Source organism: Diadema antillarum, unplaced genomic scaffold (genome assembly GCF_040938485.1).
Source record: "Diadema antillarum isolate AM-2024a unplaced genomic scaffold, OU_Dant_1.0 scf00000062, whole genome shotgun sequence".
Taxonomy (NCBI): Eukaryota; Metazoa; Echinodermata; class Echinoidea; order Diadematoida; family Diadematidae; genus Diadema; species Diadema antillarum.
The window spans coordinates 1,887,702-1,909,673 of record NW_027270951.1 but is presented as its reverse complement, the minus strand read 5'-3'; the positions used below and the strand labels follow the sequence as shown (position 1 = coordinate 1,909,673).

Genomic DNA, 21,972 nt, shown 5'->3' with positions numbered 1-21,972 from the left:
TTGACAAACTCCTGCAGCTACAGGCGATATACCAGTGACTTGAATCCAGTATGCCGAGGAATCAGTATCATCAGCCATGGGGTATCCCTCGCTGAGCGTAAGACCCATTGGCGAGAAATCACTGTATACGAGAGAGAGACAATGGACGATTTCTCAGCACACGGAAACAATAGATGGCAAGGAATGAAAAAGTCTTGAATGAAATAAGCATAATTATTCTTGACTCGTCTTTGTTCTCTTGCTCTTTTTCATTTCACTATAAATCTACCTTGTTTGTCTATAATCTTCTTATTTTCTCGAATTGTCCGTCTATCGCGCAGCTCGTCATTTAAAACAAAACAAAAACTCTTAGTGTATCTACTTGGTACTTTATTTTGAAATGTCTGCCGAACTGTCGATGTTTTGCTCAAAGAATGTACTCATGTGAATAAGAAATGTGCGAAATAACGCTTTAATAGCGCGATTTCACTTGGATAACGACGAAAATACGAAAACCTAACCGAAAAAAAGGTTCATTGAAGTACTGCAGTCTCGGAGAATTATCGTTCGTAGTTGCTAAATAATTTTTGATAGTCGACTATCGACAATTGACAAATTGCAAGCGGGCCTCATAGGAATGCATCGATCTTCCTTGATAGAGTGAAACGCATACAGCTTGATGGGGAATACGATTGCTAATACACAATCGATATTCACTTAACGTTTGTCCTATCCACTTTTGAATGAGGAGGGCGCTTCAAGACAAAAGTCGTATGCATAACGATCAAAATCACTTTACACTTTTGATCTCCAAAACAAGTCAATTTATCAGCAATTCGCGTCAGCCATAAAGTGTGTGTATTTTTTTAAAGATCCTTTCAATGTATTGAAAGCAAATTCCAATTGGTGGAAGATGAAGTTTTACCCCTTCTGAGAACCACGTTTTGGCTGTAAAATTAATGGTACATGTATGACACTGTTGTACTTTCCCAACACACCTGCCAGTTCCTTGATTTTAAAACAGGAAGGAAAACCTACTCACATGACCGTGTTGTTGAGTGCAGGGCAGCATTCGTAAGGCGCGTTAGTGCAGTAGCTGACCACGCTCGCTCTGAACTCACTCAGTACGGCAGCTTTCACTTCATCCCACTGCAATCATGGGTGACATACAGACACAAAAAGGGGAATAAAACAACATCGATATCATACACTGTTAAATAATTTACGAACACACAAGAGGATTATTTAGTGCCACGTCTTTTCGTTTGAAACTTGTGAATGCACTATTCTTTTCCATGGAGCCTGATGCATTGCAGTCATTGGAAAATTATTAGCAAGCAGAGGGAACTCAGTATAATGATATGAAGAAAAGAACTGTATTGACTATAAAAGGAGCAAAAACAACGTAATTGGTTGTACAAACGATAGAAAGTAATTGTTGTAGGTACACAGAAACGGAACGATGTACTAGTAGCTGGAAAACATTTAGGTAGGGTGGGGGATAGGCCTACCGTGAGAAGTGGGAAGGCTGACCCGGCTTGGATATACATGACTATATTCGAGAATCAGCGTAGAAGAAGTGTGTACGGCTTTATCACTTATTTACATGTGTAAGCACACACATAAGCGAAGAATCTCGACTGGAGTCGAACGTTACCAATGGATGTAAGCTTCGATGCATGTGTAGATTAGCTGACCGGTGCTATTTGTGGATTTTGAATGTATCCCAGTGAGCAGCGAATTAATTTGGTCACCCATAAATCCCCACATTACCAGGTCTTTAATAGAAATATGTTGACAGATTGAGATATTGATAGACACATTAAACAGTAGCTACATAATTCAATCGAGTTTCAGTGCCAGTATTTACCTTAGTTATATCCTCGTTCAGTTGGATAAGCACGCCGTTGTCATCCTGTATGTCAGAATCTAAGGAAACCACAAATCAAAGGGATGTTACTTTTATTGTCAACAAAAATAATATGCACAGAATAGAGAGCGCAGTTTGCGAGTTCATGCATTATTATCAGTCGACACAGCATTCATGCAAAGATTACACACACCACAGCACCACTGACATCTGCAAAATACTTGCAATGTGGAAAATAAAACCAATGACACTGCAAAGATAACAACTAAAACCAAAAGGAGCAAGCGCAAAATATGAATAACATTGAAATCAGCAAACGAAATGAAAACAAGCTACATGAAGGTGATCCATGCTATTCGCATAGAAACACAACCAGCAGTTGCTGGTCTTCAACTGAAGTAGGTGTTTGTCCTTTTTTTTAAGACATGATGCTGCTTATCTCTGTTTTCCGATTATAATGCCAAGATTTTCTCATTCCCAAGTATTATATTTTCATGAAAAGGGAGAAGGGTAAAGGAATTATGTATCTTATCCACACACACACACACACAAAAAAAGATTAACAAGAGAAACTGAGGGGAAATATGAAGGAAGGAGAGAGAAAACAACAGAAAAAAAAGATGTAAAGTAGGGTAAGAACTCGTACACTGGCAAATGTCACCGTAATAACCCGCTACACACTCGCACGAGCAATTCTGGGATGCCAGTGTTGGCCCAACGCCCTCGTGCAGACAACTCGTAATGGAGCAGGCAGCGCCCTCGGTCGTCGACAAGCCACCAGCAGCCGCAGTTGTTGGAACGCCAGCCGTGGTTTGAACTGCATTGGGAGAGGTTGTCGTAGGCGTGGTCGAGATGGTGGCTCGCGATGTGGTCGGGTAACTCGTGTGGATCTTCACCGTGGTCGCAACGCGAGTTGTTGGGTTTTGCGCCGTCGATGTCATTTCCGCTGAATGTCGAGATTTTAGTTGTTTATTTAATTCAGACTAAAAATAAGCTATGCGCTTAAACAGCGCAATATGCTTTTTTTTTTCTCTCTCTCTCTCTTAAACGATTCTGTGCATGATTTAAGTTGGTGCTGATGATAAGTGCAGGCGTTCCGCTGTGAATCTGTTAATGCCACATTGCTGGCCTTTTAAGGGTTGCAGCTACATTAAAGTCGGGTTGGTGGGTATTATATGAGATATATTGCTAGACTAGGTGGAGTGACGGGGGGGGGGGCAGATTAGGGGGAGAGGGGTAAGTATAAAGAAGAGAAAGGGAGACAGACATGTCCGGGTATCGGGAAGATCCAGAAGAGTCAACCACCACACAGTGCGAAATATTTCATGCAATGAAATTCTTTACTATTGGTTACGGTCGTGATTATCCCCTGCCGCATATACCGTAGACCGCAAAACTTTGCTACATCTGTATTTATAGTCTATATACGGGGGAATTGTTATTGTTAGTAAAATAGGTTTATTGAGTCGCAAAGAAAATCTACAAAGAAATTCAATTGTTATTAATATGTTTTCCATCGTTTAAATTAAATGATACAAGAAAAGTCTAAGGACTACCAGGAGTACATGAGTGAGTGTGAGGAAGAGAGTAAGAAAATAGAAAGAGGAATAAAGTTGGAGGAAGGGTTAGATATAAGAAATGGAGGAATGAGGGAAGAAAGAAGAAAGGAGAGACCAGGAAGTGGCGGACGAATGCTTTATAGTTTTGTAAAGAAACTGTTTGATTATTCCGCTGCCATTATCAAGAGATTAAGTTTCCGCAAGCTTATAAACTATTCAATCAATTGTTTTAATTATAACGTTGACATCTAGTATCGCGTAATTGTGGCCTTGCAATAGCATCCTACCGATTAATTCTATACAGGGAAAAATATAGGTTGTAACTGCTATAGATAAACCATCCACCCCCCCCCAAAAAAAACAAAACAAAACAAAACAAAACAAAAAAACAAAAAACAAAAAAGAGGTTCACTAGTATATGAATTCTTATCTTGTGTACAAACCAATACGGGTGTTGTAAAGTGATAAAATCATTACAATACCTAATGTGTGTCATCCGTTTAACGTAAAATGTAAGATTCTGCAACTTTTCCTAGTCTATCTTAAGTTTTCATGAAACTGCTTTCTTTCTGTGCCTCTGATTGTATTCCATCCACTTAAGTTAGAAGTAAGAGAATTATTTGGCACTATTTCTGAAAAACTCAGAGACGCTTAGGTTAAGATTCTGACGTAATAAAACTTTGCTGTAAATTAAAAAAAAAAGAGGTTCTTTCAGATAAAATTTACGAAATAATAAAAAGATTTTACCAAACGAGGGCTGCTACATCTAAAATTCTACCGTCTGTTTGTTTATTCCTCTTATAATGAAGTGATGATAAATGAGTTAACTGTTGGTGAAGGGTCACATACACAATAAACATGCATATATATTCCGGTTAGAATATACGCGTGCCAACTAGTACCTCGACATTCAAAAAGTTTGCAAAGCGATATACATGTAATTGATAAGTGACAACTATACACAACACTGCATGTGCAAACATCAACGCCAATAAACAACCAAAATAACAGTGAGACTGGAATTCGTCAAAAGAAAGAGAACATCGAAAAGGTAAATGTTTCATTAAAATGTGAAACAGACAACGACTTTCATTCAACAGAATGTAACATTTATAGATTAAAATAGAATCACAGCAAACAAAGCTACGACAGAAAGGCACCGTCACAGCAAACACACTGCACAATAATATCAAGGGGAAAATTGTGTAGGCATTACTTTTCAAGCTATGAATTTTATCTCGAGTATCTTTGTCATTGCCACTAGGTCGGGAAGAAAGGCGCCACGAAGTCAGTAAGCATTTTCACATGACTGTTTTTTCTTGTTGAAGGAAGATGTAAGAGATAGTCCTCCATTCTCGCTTGATCGGAGAAATGTCTGATATGTAAGACAGCCACTGAAGCTTTTGTTCAATTATTGTTTAGTCTCTCCTGGTTGTGAGAGACAAAGCAACGATATTACTATGAATCACAGCGTGCTGTCGTGATCGATGTTACTGATGATAATCATTGAAAACTGTGAGAATGATTAGGCCTGTGAAGTAGCCGATCTTTGCACAATACTGCTCGGTTCTTAGTATCATCACGGAGCTGCAAAGACGCTCCATGATATCATCGTGGCATAGAAACAGTTTGATAAAATCTTGAGTGCATTTAATGCAATATATATAGCTATCCTTACGATTAGAAAGCAATATCACATAATTTTACATTCAATTTCATCAAAATCAGACATTGGCACTGTTTTTGGATTCGAATGGAATCTCACTGGTAGAAAAGAGGTTTTAAGATTATTAGTTCATGGATGCTACTTTTCAAAAGGGCCAAAACGACTGTACCACGAGGTTAGCTGAGAAAAAAAAAAATCAACAGGAAAAAATTAAAACACCTGTCATCCAACGCCATCCGAGTGGGCGATATGTATTCAAGTCGGATGAAATCCCGTGAGACAGACATTGATATGGACAAAAGCTGAAGCAATATTTAGTCAGTATTTAACATTCTAGTCTCAGATATGTCGTTCATATTGAATTTCAGTAACCTTGGCGTCTTTTATCAAAATCTATATAGTCATACTCACTGCATACGAAGTTTGGATCAGCTGCGTCTGCATGTGCAAAGTACAGGGGGGGGGGGGAACAGACATAACAACATTAGGTGTCACTTTCAAAGAGGTGTTTAGTCAGACCCATCAATGCCTTCATTATTTGAATGGTTTCCGTCGGGTTAAACATTTATCAGTGATTACCGTTTGCCGTAATTACGTGGTCATGTGTTGGAATTATTCGAAACAATTTTATGCGAGAAGTAAGGCTGGTGTGTAATAGAATAAGGAAATGACTTTGAAAATAAATTGCGCATGCGCCATCACGTAGTTTGCATATTCATGTTCATCACATTATGTATTCAAGACCGTGAGCAATCTGTTGTTTTAATCTGTTGTCTTAGAGAACGAAGGTATTTTAACGTGCAACTTTTAAACAAAGAGTAAACCAAGGAAAAAAAAAACACCCTTCATTTCTCATATAAGATATGATAGTCATTAATGTACCCAAGATAGATACATTATAAAGATCGTTAGATAGATAGATAGAAAGACAGCATTGTTATGTAAAGGAGCGGCGACTAAAACTTACTACATAAACTGCACATGAGCGGACAGCCATTGATGACGTAACTGCGATCGCACCACGACACCGGCCACCCTGGATTAGCCCCGCAGTTCGCATGTGTGTCCTCGCATGGCGCTGTCGTAGGAAGAAAGTGTGAGGATACTCTGTATATTAGTGAACAATTCGTCATAATGAAAATGTTAGAAAAAGTGAAAATAATTTCCCACAGTTGTTCGTTCTTGCTCCATATTTACGACACTTCAACAGAATGATTTTCATCGGTTGTTGTTAATACCAGTCAATCATACCTAGTTGCATAATCAAGGGTTTTGCGAATTAAAAGCAAAATGTTTAATGAGGCAAATGGTTTTTGGACTTTGTTTAATTGCTTATCCCCGCGTTGCACTCTATCCTTATGAAATCACCCGAGCTTCAACTTTAGTACGGCTGAAAAAAAAAACCAACAACAACAAGAAACAAACAAACATCGTCACCCTCCTTCGTGTTGGCGTCAAATGATTCGTTATGGATGATCACCCACAATTCAATATGCCTCAGAAATAATAGCTGCATTTGGGTCAAATGGACCACTGGACTTCCGGACGTAAAGGGAACTGCACTTTTTTTTTCTTTTTTGCTTGGTTGTTGGTTTTTCCTTTTTGGAAATATGTTTGGTATGCCCCACCCCTCCTCAAATTTAAAGAAAAAAAAGACTAACAAACACATAAATGCACAACCGCACAATCTGTCACGTTTGATAGAATAAGCCTATGGTACTAACTAAACTTTATTGCAATATTTCATCTTCACTGTAAAAACATCGGTGTTAGATTTAACACCACGGGTGTTAAATCTAACAACGATCAAACTTCAATAAAGGACCACACCCACAGGTGTTAAAAATGCACTGTGATGGTGTTGAAAAGTGTTCACCTGACACTTCGTGGTGTTAATTTGACACTGTACCTGGTGTTATTTTGACACTGTACTGGTGTTAATTCAAAAATGACACCACATGGTGTTGATTTGATATTTGCTGGTGTTAATATCAATGGTTTAACACCCGTCCAGCTTCAATAAGGGACCACACCAGCTGGTGTTACTTTGGTGTAAATTTATTTTCACATTTTTTCAAAAATCTAGTATTTTAATGTAAAATTCTTGATCGTCTTGTTTAAATTAAAAATCAACAAGAAGTGCAGTTACTAAGAAACTCTTCAAAAAACAGTTTAAAATTTGGAAATGACACCCTTAGGTGTTGATTTAACACCATAAATGAGCACCGAAAATTTAACACCAGCTCGGTGTACACTATTTAACACCGTACTTTTTGCAGTGTTCTATTACAGTAGTATCATCATATTTTATGTACGACTGGAAAGCCAAGGAAAACTCGAAATAATATCACTGTGGGGTCTCTCGCATGACCCGAGTACCTGGTATTATTTGCTCAGAATACACCACGGAATATATCGTATATTTCCTACGCTGTAGCAAACATCACGTCTAGCTGAATAAAGAACACTTATTAGATATTGTGTGACATTGGCTGTGATAACAGGACATCTGGCTCATTTCGAATACTAATAGGTTTAGTATTCATCATGACAATTTAAGTATACATTAAAGTATTGCGCGTATACTTTTTAGTTTATGTCCCACATAAACAGCTATTCAATATCTACATCATTGTTATACAATTCTCTATACACTTGGTGTTTAACTACTTTCCAATATTACTTAATTCTCAACTAGTTATGTAGATTATTCCTACTGAATCCTACTGAAGTGACATTATAGATATTATTACATGTTTGAATGAATTAAATGATGATAAATACAGTACAGTACAGCTGTATTTTTTCCCCGAAGGAGAACTTACTTGCGCAGTCAGAACCATACCAGCCGTCTGCGCAGGTACAGGAGCAGTCGTTGTTGAGGCTGCCACAGTTGTTGCAGACCGCTTTGCATTCTGAGAAGAAACATCAATAGCAGGTTGATAGTATACAAATGATGCACAGGATAGAGTGCGTTAGTGTAACCGGCCTCCACTAACGCCACGAAATAATCCTGTGCATCATTTGTTTTATAAAATGGGTCGAAAATTCGAAAATTTACAGCATTTTTCAGCGTTTTTCACGTACCTTTGTGGGTCAAGACGTCCGAAGATGTTCGTCCCAAACATTTACGCACGTCGCACTCGCGGAAGTCCCGCACATACAGTATAAGTATAATGGGGGGTTGGGTTTCCGGACACTTAAGTTCCCGCATGAAAACTTACTTATTTTACATAGATCATGCACCCTTTACCTTAAAGACTTGATATAGACTCCTCATATAGGCCTACTAGACAACATACTCTGAAAACGGCGTGAGAATTAACCTGCTAAATCGTTGGATTTGCTCTTCAAAGTGACTCCATGTACGCGTCCGGTCCCATAACGCTTGGTCTACTGTACTGTACAAAGTGTACGTATAGTATACGAATAATTTATGAGTTGTGAGTGCATAGGGCACGAATATCGCACGAGGCGCGAGATAAGCCACTGGTCTATTCAACAAGGCGCGTAGCGCCGCGTTGAATAGACCAGTGGCGAATCTCGCGCCGAGTGCGGTATTACGTGCCCCAATGCACGAACAAAATCATAAATTATTCGTTTTATACAACACCTTGTCCACAATCACAGTACTAGATTAGTGACCGCTAACTCAGGAAGGCCCAAAAATAAATGTAACAATTAGGCCGAGAATTGTAAACCACCCTGTGTACTGCTTTCAAACACTCGTCATGATTCGACCACACAGTCACAGGAATCACAAACTCCGCAGGGTCTATACCCATTCTACGCTAACGTTAGATCGAGTTAGGCCTGACTTTTTAAGCCGATCTGAGATGTCGGTAGATCTAGTAGTAGGTCTAGACTTTCTCTATTTCCGAAAATGATTTTGTATAAAAACACAGAAAAATAATCAAATTACGGTTTCTCAATTTGAATGAAGTCTTGATTTTGGGATCACTGTGGTCCACGTAGCAGATCAGAGTCAAAACTAAAAACACAGCAGTAGGTAGGCCGCACATGCAACTAGCTAGGTAAAGTAGCTGCGCGTACACGTTAACGTTGCAGTACTCCGCCGCGACTGGTCTGTTTACCGGCAGCGCATCGCAGCGCAGCCGGCCAGCACGTGCAATGTAGTTTGCTGGCGCTTTGCTGCTGTGAGCCGCAGAACTCTGTGAGCGGCCATGCATTAGTAGCCCCCCACGAAGCCGTGCTATAATTTACCTTCGAGCCGTGCAATATAGGCCCATGCCAGGGGCCTATTGTATGGCTGTCACTCTCAATGAGTTTGGTAGGTATTTTCTATTGAATGTCATGTGACATGTTCTTGGCCAATCACAATTCGACATCATTCTGAGGTGTTGTATAATATACTAATGATGCACAGGATAGAGTGTGTTAGTGAAGGTGCGGCGCGCTCGAGAGTATTGACAATGGTGCGACATGCACGAGGCGCAGCCGAGTGCATGTTTGCAACCGTTGTCAATACTCGAGAGTGAGCCGCACCTTCACTAACGCCACGAAATAATCCTGTGCATCATTAGTTTTATAAAATGGGTCGAAAACTAACAGCATTATTCACGTACCTTTGTGGGTCAATACCAGTCAGCTACATGTAGCACTCGCTCAAAGTCAAGATGTCCGAAGATGTTCGTCCCAAACATTTACGCACGTCGCACTCGGAAATCCCGCACACTCACCTAGTACTGTACGTACGTATAAAAGAGTATACGTACGCCACGTACTGTTATGCACAAGAAAGGCCGCCGGCTGTTGTGTGGCAGCCGCGGCCCGAACTAGCGAACTAGAAGTTGTTTACGGGATTGACAGCGCGTATAGTAGCGCGTGACGCACTTGTAACAACTGATTGAGTGAGCACTGCTAGTGTAAAACATTGTGACGTACGTCAGGCCAGGGAGGTGGAAGAGAGACTCTTCTTAGTGCTTATATACCTGAAGAAAATAATGCACGCACACGTGACTCATTTCAGCGCTTCCAATTGGCTACATTCTTGAACCCATTTTATAATAGAGTATACGTACGTACGCCACACATGTTATGCACAAGGGAAGACAGGCCGGCCGGCCGGCAGCCCGAACTAGAAGTTGTTTACAGGATTGACAGCGCGTATGCATGCAATTCATCAAAGGAGCCGCCGCGCGCACAGACGATCGGCAATCTACCATAGGATTACAGGCAGTGCAATTGTACTGAAGTAAAGGAAGGAGGTGTGTCTCATTTCAGCGCTTCCTATTGGCTACATTCTTGAACCCATTTTATAATATAGAATACGTTTAATCTTCCTATCTAAAACTTTATTGTCTCTCTACCAAGTCCCGACTGCAATGCATCAAAATCCGTGCTGAATTTTTGGGGTGCAACAAAATAATACCTATCCTTTTCATATGGTTGCACCCCAAACTATCTATATGCATGGACGCATAATATTCAGAAGAGATTGTAATGGAAGACAAACTTCGTGTAATAAAGCACAGTGTTTGGACCAAGAGCAAAATTGAAATACAACATGACTCTTTCACTGAGATAAATAACATTAATTTTTTTTCCTCGAAAATAAGTGCGTGAGCTCACACACACACACACACACACACACACAAAGTTCTCACCCAAAAGGAGAATAATTTATTCCTTCATCTTATTACATTGTATTATAAATCATGATACCCCGCCTCATTAAATGTGTTCACACCGTTTCCCTGATTTCATAAAGTTTATGGATTATGATCAGAAATAGAACGGGTGTAAAATGTAGTAAACGTTATTCCAGTATTCCAGAGACAGTTCAGATGTTTTCTCACGAGAAATATATGAAGCGGATTAATTTTCATTCAAGGACAAAGGACTGAAAGCTAAAAATGTCTTACGTTGCAGGCATAGGCCAAATTTGAACACGCATTTTATGTCTGTCTCTCTTGATTGGAGAGAGTGGGAGTAAGAGAGCGCATGTATTAGCAGCTGATCGAGCCCCAAATTACACACCAGCCATAATTATGTGCAGTGTGCCATCAATAATTGTCCAGACATTATTACATGTTTCCATTAGGGGGAGGCCGCCAATCCGTATTGTTGTCTTGCCACTTCCATCACCAAGTCCCACACAGTCATGGCTTCCCTTTCTGATCACCCATCTCCCCCTCTCCTCTTTCCTCTTCCCTCTCTCTTTCTGTCCCCCCTCTGTCTCTTCCCACGTTCTGTCGATCTCCTTCTCACAAATGTCCTTCTCACTGTCTTTCCTCCCGACTACACCTTCCTTAATGGCTTCCCGGGCAATGCCACCATCTCTTTTGATGTTGTACAAAGACCAGTGCTGTCTTTGAGTTCTTCATGTTTCCTGTTCTCTCTTCCCTATTTAGTATTGATCTGTCTGTTATTCTGTCTGTCTGTTGTCTGTATGTCTGTCTGTCTATTGCTGTCTCTGTTTCTGTGTCTGTATCTGTGTCTGTCTGTCTCTCAGTCTCTCACATTAATACAGAACAACATGACTTTGCAAAATACATTTTATTTTCAAAACCAGAAGTACAGGTACCTGTCAAGACAATATACTTTTGTGCAACAGGTGAAGGAGTCATGTTACACATTTATTTGTTATCTCACCAGGGCCATTCAGATAAACTAAACATGTGTAATTAAAATCACAAATAAAAAGCCTCATCGTTTACAAAGTGTATGTCACAGTGAAATTAGGCATAACTGACATGATCGGTTCAGTGAAACCTGAAGCATACATGTAAGTACTTTGAAGGAACGTACACTATATATGGAAGTGCTTTAATTTATGCAGTTTGACATGCTCCCACAAAACAATGACATCAGTTGCTACTAAGAACTGTAAACACCAATACTGTAAAACATGACATATTAGCGGCATGAATTTTTTGCGAATTGGAGCCGACAGCTTTTTTGCGGCATGAATTTTTTGCGAATTGGAGCCGACAGCTTTTTTGCGGCATTAAATTTGAACTGCTACTGGCATTCAATGCATATAGTGTAGACAAGAACTTTCGCGTGCATATTAATTTCGTGAATCTTGGCGCTCGCGAAATTCACGAAATTAAAATGCACGCGAACATTCCTCGTTTTACAGTATTTTTGCATTATCAATTTTTCGCGCAGAGAGGCTCAAAAACATACTCATGGTTTCTTGAATTCACGCTACATAATTGTCAACCCTTTCAAAATGTGCAGAGAAAAATTGTGATGACGTTTTTGCAGGTCTTAGAGTTTGCACTAGCCAAAAGTAGTACAAAATATGTGAAAATTGGAATACAATGAAAATTTTTGTGTTTACAGTATATGGATTAGACATTGCGATGCTGTCACTGACGTGGTCACTCTTGCCTTTGAACTCTTCATTTGTTATGCAAAGTACACATTCTGTAACTTGTTGATACTTATGATGCATTTCTGGAGGTACAAGGTCAAGATTTCTTTTGATATACTTAAAAAATATATATTTTTGCATCTCATTACAGTTTCATATCTTCTCTGTATCTAATACCCCTTTCAGTAACTCCCCTGGCTCGGACCAGGCCCGAGCTAAGTCGAAAAATTTTGAGTTTATGAATAAGTCGGACCAAAGTGGCCCGCGCCAGGAGTGGGCTATTTTGGCGCTGCTGCAGCTTACACCAGGCGCGGGCCAGGCTCGGGCCTGGTGCCGATTGAAGAGTTTATGAATGATAGCAGTGCCAGGCATGGGCCAAAATTCCTTGCACAATCAAAGATCACAATTACCTGGCCGTGCCCTCCGCTGCAGCATGCATTCAGTTACCATGATACTAGTTATCCCTCACGTGGCCGAGTTCGTGAATGGGTCATCATAAAAGTTGTGCGGCTCTGCTATAGCTACTGAACGCAATTTTTACTGCTTAGCGCAGGCCAAATTAGCTCGGGCCAGGAGCTCGGGCCAGGAGCTGGCCAAAAATGCATGAGTTACTGAAAGGGGTATTAGTTCTATTTCGGCGACTATCATAAATTGGCCTTGGACCTGTAGGGCGACAGCTCTGGCTTTACTGGAAAATCTTCACCGAGATATTGTCATTATCATGGCACCTCCTAATGAAATTCTGATAATGTTGTGAAAAGCACCCTCTAAACTCATACTTTCAATAACATTGTTTCATAATCACAACTTTATCTCTGAGACAAATTTGCTTTTCAGGAAATGAAAGTTGATTTATCTAAAATTTTATTTCTTTATTTATTCAGTCTTATTTGAACAGGGTAATCTCTTCAGTTTTTATATAAATAATACACAAGACTGACATAATAAAGAAAGTAAAATAAGTGTACATGAAATGAATTATTTGAAATTATAAATGCATAAATTAACTGTGTTATTATATTGATTAGAAGAAGAAGAAGTAATTAAAAAAAAATCAGTGAACTGAGCTTACAAATTATATGCACGAGCCATTTGCTAAAAATTCTTTGTTATGAACATTTAGATGAGTGACTACAGGTACCAGTCATACTAAACCTTTAAATGTTGAGTTCGGTAATTTGCTGAAATGGCATGGCATGGTTGTCTGATAGGATGTGTATGAGTGATGACACATAATGAGGACACTTCAGATATGCAGTCACTGTCTGTCCCACTACTCTGTCCTCTACTCTCTTCCCCCTTCTCCTCTCTCCCTCTCCCTCTTTTACCGCATTCACATTGCCTAAAAAATTGCACCTGTGTTGCACAGGGACAATGCCTAGGTGTAACACCGCAATAGTCCCGTAATAGTCCTGCTATTTGCGAAATTAAAGACACATGAAAATATTGATTCTGATCCCAATATGAATGTGGCATACACGTACACATTTCTCTGTTCAGTTTAATACTCCACGATCGCGAATTTAACCGAATCGCGAAAAAATTCAGACTTACTGAAAATATGGCATTTAGTATATTTCACTGTATCTCGTACACCATATCCTTGAGTGTCTTGATATCATGGTGTACGTTCATGCTCGTTACTTGGTAGTGATCTGGTTGTTCTTAACCTAACCTATTGCCTTTTAGCTCTTGTTTGTTACTGACTTTGACGCGCTTGGTTAAAATTACCAAACTTATTGGCATACAAGCATTATCATCATAGTCTAACAAAATCAAGCTTGTTTATCATCCATTTAAATTGTTAGATTGATTACTTTACTCTTACAACTAGTGACTACGGAAGCTGTGATATACCTATACTAGACAGGATGAAAATTTTACACTTCTGCTTTTACCAAGGAGCACATACATGTACACTTCTTATGTCTGACTACTTTCGTTTCCATCGCACTCATATTGTGGCAGCTAACAATGAAAATTCTATTCATTATCACACACTGGTCCAGATAGCTGAAGTAGTCTACATCTTCTTGACCCTATTGTCTCCACCATTTCACCCCTAGCCCCTCCCTTTCCGCCCACCACACCCCTCCTAAAAGGCATCACCACCCACCCATCCCTACCTCTATACTGACCCCTGTACACCCCTCCCCATCTCCCCAAGTACCAGTAGAAATACCCCTGTAGTATTTTCATCCCTCTTCCCATTCTCCAACTCCCTCGCGCATTAACCACATAATCTCCATCCACTGCACTGCATTGCCATCTCTCCCTCTCACCTCACTGAGCGCGAAGCCCTCTCTGCCCTGCCCATGTGTCCTTCCGCTCCGAGAAGGGCCCCTATTGAAAGTGTCCAGCTGTTGTGCGCGGCTTGCCGGAGAGCGTGGCATGAAAAACAGAACATGGGATAGAGAGAGAGGGAGAGACTGAGAGAAAAAGGATCTACTGCGGAGCGATGCTTCTCAATTGATTTGCTTAAATGAGGCCTGCAAAGCCATCCCCTAGTTCTTGCTCAATAATTAGTATGCCCCATCCAGCTCAGACGGAAGGTGAAGGAGGGGGGAGAAAAGGAAAAAATATCCTAGCTCACCAGACATCTCCGTAATTCGTATTGCACCAGCGATTTTTTTTTCCCCCTCTGCGGCTGTCTGGAGGATAGTTTTTTTTTTTCTTTTGAGGCATTACGGTGGGTGATGCGGACGATTCATCAGGCGAATGTGTGAGGGAGGGATGTTATTTAATAAATCTGGATTTCCGTAATGCTCTCCATACATGCATGTTAACAGCGTGTTGACGTTTAGGATGGTATGGCGACCATGGTATGCTGCCCTCGTCAAAGATTTGCAGAATTTGTGAAGAGGAGAGAGGGCTACACATGTACATGTTCCCCTTCCACCCATATTATACACACACATACAAACTCACACAATTAAACAAAAATGCATACTAGTATATCATATGGTACATGCATGCTATACCTACAGACAAACACAGTTTTAACAACACGATGTGCTGATGGCACATTTCTTTTTTTTTTCCTCCTCCGTACCAACATCCTAAGTGTCGACATATATTTTGCCCAATTTCCTAACACAGTTAGGAATTCAGTTAGGACTGTTTTTTTTTTTCAAATTACCATACTTGATATTCACCGCCAATAAGGTGAAGGCCACACTGTATTTAGCATAAATAAAGCAGTACACTCAGATTACGGCCTATATAAGCCAGCACTGCCAAATCATGATCTTTCAAACCCAGTGATTCACCTGCCTAACCAACACACAAAATCATGTATGGGACTGAGCAATGAGCCAATTAGCAACTCGATATCAGCCAGTGAAGAGACTAATAATATTAATAATAATAAAGGACATTTATATTGCGCAGCTACTATAATAATATACTCTACTGCGCATAATGGTAATCAATGTTACAGACAATGCTACGTTCTACAGTCAAGAGACAACTTCTTTTTTTTCTTCTTCTTTTTTGTGGTTATCACCTTTTAATCACTGATGATTCCGTGCCAATTTGTAGAGATTAAAGGAAGTCTGAGACACAAAGCACAGTGACAACAAGTAAGTTTGCATAACCATAGCGGCGATTGCAATACAGCTGTGCTCTGAATGCATCACACAATAACACTGTTTCTTGCAATACTCATATCCACAGCAACTTTTATGGCATTTGTAAATGAAAAAATGATATATGTGCACACTCTTTCATGTGAGTTTTGTTTCCAAGTTTGATACATCAATATTTCACTCACACTCTCAAATTATTCTTCACATTACATGCTCGATTATTCATCAATAATCTCGACACACAGCCTTCAATGAAGCTTAGAATTTAACAAATAAACAGAAAAGATGTCATGGAACATGCAAAAACATTCAGGAATACACATATTACCACAAGTGAAGTGAAAATGATGAAAGTTTTGATTGGAATAAAACCCCTCCACATGTGTTATATTCTCTCTCTTTTTTGTCACCAAAGTTGGGATGCAGTTTGTATGGCAATGCAGCCTTGTTGCCAGTGAATATGATACACATTAAATTACCCTCAACCTCTGATTAGACCATGAAAGTGATTGAAAACATGGCATTGAAATGTAGAGTGCAAGTTAATGGCATTGGTATCATGGCTTCATGAGCTTCAAACTGGGGGTCGCTACCTTGTAGACATTCAAATTTAACATGTCATGTAATCTATCCAGTAGAGTATACCCATGAATATACAAAGGATGTGCATTCTGAGGGCAGAATGAGTGAAGTTTGGATTGCAATCTGAATCGCAATCTTAAAGGGATCGTATAGTTTTGGTTGAGACCTAATTTCAGGTTTCTAACATTTTTTGGTGAGATGATGAGAAACCTCTTATAAAATACAAAAGAGCATGTAATTCCATGAGGAATTCAACGTTTATTTGATGAAAATTGGTTTTGAAATGGCTGAGACATCCAAAACAGAGCGAGTCTAATAAAGTGTAGGACCCACCTTTTATTCCGATTGCTTTGTTTTACTTTGTTTTTGGATGTTTCAGTCATTCCAAACCCGATTTTCATCAAATAAGCTTTGAATTCCTCTTAAAATAGTATGCTCTGTACTATTTCATAAGTGTTTTCTTGGTATCTCGCAAAAAGTTAAAAGCCCAATTCTCAACTCCACTGTAATAATACTGTACCATCCCTTTAAGTTCATTTTTCAGAGTACTGTGCAAATGGGGGGAAAAATTTTACTGAATTATTGCGATGGAAACATTAATTCTATTCAGGAGGCGTTCACAAAGCGACTAAATTCCCACAAACCCACTCAACTTGAGAAGGGTTTACAGAATGAATGCTAGAAAACTCAAGACATGCTGGATGCAAGATGAGCTGTTGCATCACAAGGAACTTGTCCACAGCAGTGGGTGTCTCAGATTCATTAAGAATAAATCACACCTCTGAAGAATATAGATGTTGGTGGGTGCAATGTATTGATGATGAGATTATACCCTGTCAGTAATTTGGTTTATTGCCACTTGGTCTAATATCAGATTGTCTACTTCCCAGTTCGTCTAACACCACTACAGCTAAACTCATTTGGTCTACTATCAATTTCATCTAATGAACATTTAGTCCAATCCTCACTTGGTCTGATGCCCAGTTTGGCTAATTATCATTTTGTCTAATGACCAGGTGGACTAATTCTACTTTTGAGTCCTTGGATTTTTCCCGACTGTGGGTATTAGACCAAATGGGCATAGCCCATGTGGAAGTAGACGAACTAGTAATGAGGCTAAGTGGCAATTGGACTAAATTGTCATTAGATGAACTAGTTATAGCCGAAACAGGATTAGACCATGTGGGGCCATTAGACGAAGTGGGAGTAGACCAAGTGATAGACCACCAATAATTCACTGTCCTGTAATGGACTTTTGACTCTCAAATGTGAAAGCTGTCAAGTTTAACTCTGCAGACTGAGACAAAGAATAGATGAACAGAAGGCCTTCCCTTATGGAGGGTACAAGTCTGTCATATGCTGACTGACCGGTCAGAAAGAATCCCTTCATGTATGTAGTGGTTAGCTTTTTTCGCCCTCTAAACCTGCCCGCTTTGCTTCCCCCGAGTCATTTTGTTTCTTGGCAGCATTGAGGGCAGCTATTACCGTAAGGTCCTAATTATCCGACAGCTCCTCTTGTCTCGTCAAATCATCTTTGTGTCCACCTGGGTACTGGGCAAGGAAACGTCGCGATTACATAACAGGCAGACTTTTGGGGGCAATTCGTCCCAGGATCACGGAATAGTTTCCTTCTTCCACTCAGCTTTAATGAACAGACGTTCTTCCTTCTGTTTATTGGCATGCGACACAGACAGTCATGGAAGCATCAAGCCACGTGGTATTTGGCTGATTGATGGACAGTGACTGTTAATGGAAGATGTGTCATGTTCTTTCATGTATTCATTTTTCATGAGCAGTGTTGTGTAGATGGCTAAGTTTTGAAAATCTAATATTCATGTTGTGAATTGCTGATGTAGAGGTATACTTTAAAACCTGAAACTTGCGAATTGGAGCAGTCGACCTCTTTAGCAGCATGAAACATTTGTGACTTGCCATTGGTATTCTATGTATTGTGTAGACAAGAACTTCTGTGTGCATTACACTTTCGCAAATCTTGGCTCTTTGCAAAATTCACCAAATTTTCATGCATGCAAAAATGTCTGTTTTTTCAGTATGTCAAATTTATGCAGTACGTGAGTTTTCATCTAGAGTCTGATCTACTGTACATTGTACACTAACTGTACTTCACCAGCAGTATTCGATATTGAATCACACCTCGGCTTCAGAAGATCTATGCAAGTTTATATTGGGATATAAAGCATGGGATGGAAAACATTGCATAATGATATATTACTATAAATTATTAACAGCCATAGTCATGTACAATAAGACAAAGCATCAATAATATTGATAACATTCAGTTGTTTTGGGGAGATTATGGGGGGGGGGGAGGGGTAATGTGGTTACAATGGTCTTGCTTGCATCTTACTTGACTCTTTAAGATGAAAGAGTCATTGGTTGAAATCTTTCTCAAAACATCAGCGCATTTCCTGGTGTCCTTTGGCAAGCTGTATAGATCTGCAAGGCTCCTCTTTCCCTTACCCATGGGGGAAATGAGAATTCTACTGTCACAGAATGTTACCATTGCCAATGCGCTCTTCGATATATCGCAGCTGACTGGAACTATTCCAGCGCATAGCGCACAGTGGAAGTCCATGGGGCAGAACATCTGTCAGCCGGAAAGGAGCTAAAAGAGCAAGTTCACACCGTGTTCAAGTTGGCTTTAAGAAGTGTAGTCAATGCAGACAAATAAAATGGTAAAAGTTTCATCAAAATTTGGCATGAAGGAAGAAAGATAGGGAAATGTTCAAATTTTGCACACTGTGATATTGGTCACACACGCGCACACACGCATTAGAAGTTACGATGATTCCATCACCTCATAATACTCTTTGGTTCATTACTTTGCAACTACCCCTCCGTGTTCCCAAGTGTCACTGTTGCTAGATTACCACCAGACTACAATAATTTGATACAAATTGTGTAAGTCATTCTCTTTGATTTTGTGTCGCACAGCAGTTTAGCGAAAAGAGAGCTCATTTTATGTCAAGTCTGAATTTAGATGTTGCTGTGCCAAATGTATGATTTGTTACTTATGGCACACAAATAAAAGCAGTGAAGCCAACAGACTTGTAAAGTTTCATGATCTCAGAAGAGAGTCATGACAGGACAGACTGGTCAGTTGGTCAAACAAACTTTTGTCAAGCAGAGAAAGGTGTCAAGTTGGTCAAGTGCACCATCATATTTCTAGTTTGACCGTGTATACAGGATGACTACGAAAGAGATTCAGAAAAAGAAACCAAAAGAAAAACAAGATCATGGCTGTCATGTTTCTTCTTTAAAAAAAACAACAACACCAAAAATCTAGCAGGTTGTCAAGAAAGTCTGCCAATTTAAAGTTCATTGGTAATTTCAGATGTTGCATTTCCATAATGTCATTCATTACTAATTTTTATACAGTGAATATAAAAATGAAGCATAAATAGAGTGAGACTTGTAAAGATAGTATCCATGATAATGTCCTCACCTCCTTCTTGGCAAATGATTTCTGAGGTGATTGAAATCTGCTTTTGCAGCCAAACTTAACATCCATGACTTTTGAAAAATGTTATTCCTTCGTTTCCTTTCCTTTTCAAGATAGAGTGTAAGTCGTGAGCTTCATCCCCGGCGATCGACTGGCCCTAATTTGAACCACGGAGGCCTTGAATAAGACACCTACACACCCTAGTGCTATAGGAAGTGATTAATTGGCGGAACTTAACAAATGTCTTGAAGGTATCTTGGGAAGGTGTAGAACTTGCCAAGCCAAGCGATCTAATGTGGGAAAAACGTTCTCATTTTCACACTGCAAGTGCTTATCTGTTTGGCGGCACCATTACTAAGGCATACATATTTTAGAATCATCCAACTTGAATTTGCTGACTTGTACTGCCCAGCAGATATGTGCTTCTGGAATTGTCAGAAATTCTCAGGAAGCTTTTATTCTGTAGTGAACGAGCCTATGTGGATGGTTGGGAAATATTGTCGCATGATGAGCTGTGGATTTAGCATGTTTGCCATTTAAATACAATATCGTGTTTTGTGACATCGAGTTTGTTTTTCAACTTGCTCATGCTTGATTGCCTGCCATCATGTGGGCGATTAATTAGTTAAATCATGATGAAATTTTTGGTTTATTTTCAATCCTGACAAGCAAAGTTGATTGTTGGAGGTGCTATCTGAATATGTCTGACTAGGTTTTATGCTTTTCATTTGACCAGACATCCCTTCTTCCACTCTCACATATATCTGCATGTAGTGATCACAGCTTGAATGATTCTACAGTTCACAGGACGTGCAGTGAAATGTTGGTTTAGAGGCACTGTAAACTTTAGTGGTTTTCTTGATTTGTTTTCTAAATCTGCTCATTGCAATTTGTTCAAAATGAGGGGAAGGAGAAGTTGAGTTGTTAAAATTTGCCTTGGTGCCAAGATTAAAAACATTGAAATGACATGCTGTAAGTGACATGGGTGCCTTGTTTCGGGTGAGAAGGAGAAATAGCAGCTCATGAAAGTTCTTGAGACCTCGTGCCTTGGTTAGGATGAATAAATGAGGAGGCAAGTTTCCATAACTCACATAGGCACCTTGTTTGAAACGAGAGGGTATTTTGAAACTCTGATGAGTTCAACAAGTTGCTAACTCGTCATGCATTAATGCTTCTTCCAATATTTGCTGTATTGTCCCACGTACTGTAAAACGAGGAATGTTCGCGTGCATTTTAATCTTGCGAATTTCGCGAGCGCCAAGATTCGCGAAATTAAAATGCATGGGAAATTTCTTATCTACACTATATGCATTGAACACCAGTGGCAAATACTGAAAATTTCATGCCACGAAAAAGGCTGTCGGCTCCAATTCGCGAAAATTTCGTGCTGCGAATACATCATGTTTTACAGTATGTCGTTAGGCTGCTTTCTCCAAATGTGCGATCAATGCAGCTCAAGCTCAGAATGTAGTAAGGGGTTAGTTTCATCTCAAGGTGTGGGTTGTGTTTTAAGAGAGCATTTGCGACCATAGCTCGGAGACTGGAGTGTGAGCTTGATAGTGATGAGGGAGGACAACTTTCTCGATTGGAGGACTTGAAGGAAGGCTATGTATTCCATCTGCAGTGGCAGCACTCCCCCCCCCCCCCCCCCCCCCCCCCCCCCCCCCCCCATCCTGCAAAAGTGGCTCATGTCTCCCTCACTACCAGCCTCCAAACCCAGCTGTGTAATCATGGCCCTGGCCCAGACAAATGTTGTCTTTTCTGTTCATATGCAGTCAGTATCTAGCTTTCCCTTTTATCCGTCTCTCTGTTCATTTTTTTCCTCTCTCCTTCGTTCTGTCGTGCTTGAGCTTGGCTAAGCATACAACTTGTGGACCAAGAGCTAGCTACTGTGTTGGTTTCTATATGTGCAAATATCCATTGT

The 21,972-nt window shown here is 39.9% G+C and overlaps 1 long non-coding RNA gene across 1 annotated transcript; it reads right to left on the bottom strand.

The window, feature by feature from the left end:
• Positions 1–1,849: 1,849 nt before the first annotated feature.
• Positions 1,850–6,056, bottom strand: LOC139716153 (uncharacterized). The gene is made up of 3 exons (XR_011709873.1): positions 6,042–6,056; positions 5,486–5,512; positions 1,850–1,908 (listed from the first exon to the last, which is right to left on the bottom strand). It is a non-coding gene; the product is annotated as an uncharacterized lncRNA (long non-coding RNA).
• Between the last annotated feature and the right edge of the window lie 15,916 nt (positions 6,057–21,972).